Raw genomic sequence first — 1,083 nt, 5'->3', positions numbered from 1 at the left:
TGACTGTATTAAACTGAACTGATTCACTGCTGAGTAGCTTTCGTGGTCAGGAAATGCCTTGTTATTCCCATCATGGCTTTCACCCAAGGAGGTCTTGTAACCACCCAGAGAGCCATGGTGAATAACTCCACACCCCCTGAGACACAGTTCCTGGACCAACAGAGAGCAGGGGTTACTTCCAGGCTGTTGAGGGCAATTCCCTGATTTTGCTTCATGTTCCCAGCACTTGAGTTCCTTCCTTTTAGAACAGTTTCTTCAAGCTCTTCCATCTTGACATACTTATTTGCCCCAGAGGAAGGCAAACCTGAATTTTGCTGTCTCTCTACCTACTCCAAAGATCAGTCAGAATAAGATGATTTGCCCCTATTACTGTATCCTTAGTAAATCTACCATTATAAAAGTTACATTATTTTGAGGGGGAAATATCCTTTCAGATATATTCACAGCTTCAACCTCACAGCTTCAACTTGGACCTCACCCCATTCTTAAGAGGTCCTTAAAGGGGGCGGGCCTAAGCGCACCAGCGTGCCTACGGTCCCTGTCTTACTGTCCCCATTTATCTGTATTTACTCCCTTTGTTCTTGTTTATGTTCATACTTATACTTGTTATCTTGCACATGTTTGACAAATAAACAAACAAATAAATATTTCATTTCCTTAGGTGGAAGCTGATCTTTGCAATCGCTCGGAATACTTGATGTCTGGCTTATTTCCAGATAGGACTGAAGGAGCAGAGGGGATAAGAATCTTTCCAAAACTTTGCAGAACCAGCTTACTCAGAGAATCAATCATTCATGATTCATAGTCATGAATTACACATTACCAGGAGTCTGTGCAATCCCTGGGAATTACCTATTTGGTTAAATCCAAGAAGCACTTCCAACTTCTCATTTCTGAATCTGCACTGCTCTGGGTAGTATAGATAGAGGAAGTCCCCCCAAGGGTGATAAATTGAAGAGGCATTCAGAATGCATTGCGCCGTTTTACACTGCAGTCTGAAACTGACTCTTGACTCCTGATGGGTGGATTTTCCTCCCTTCTTCATCTTCCCCAGCCAGGCAGGGAAAGCAAGCACCAATTGCT

Source organism: Notechis scutatus, chromosome 1 (genome assembly GCF_049901735.1).
Source record: "Notechis scutatus isolate UNSWTSFEM ecotype Mainland chromosome 1, rNotScu1.2, whole genome shotgun sequence".
NCBI classification, from domain to species: domain Eukaryota; kingdom Metazoa; phylum Chordata; class Lepidosauria; order Squamata; family Elapidae; genus Notechis; species Notechis scutatus.
This window is presented reverse-complemented; position numbering follows the sequence as displayed.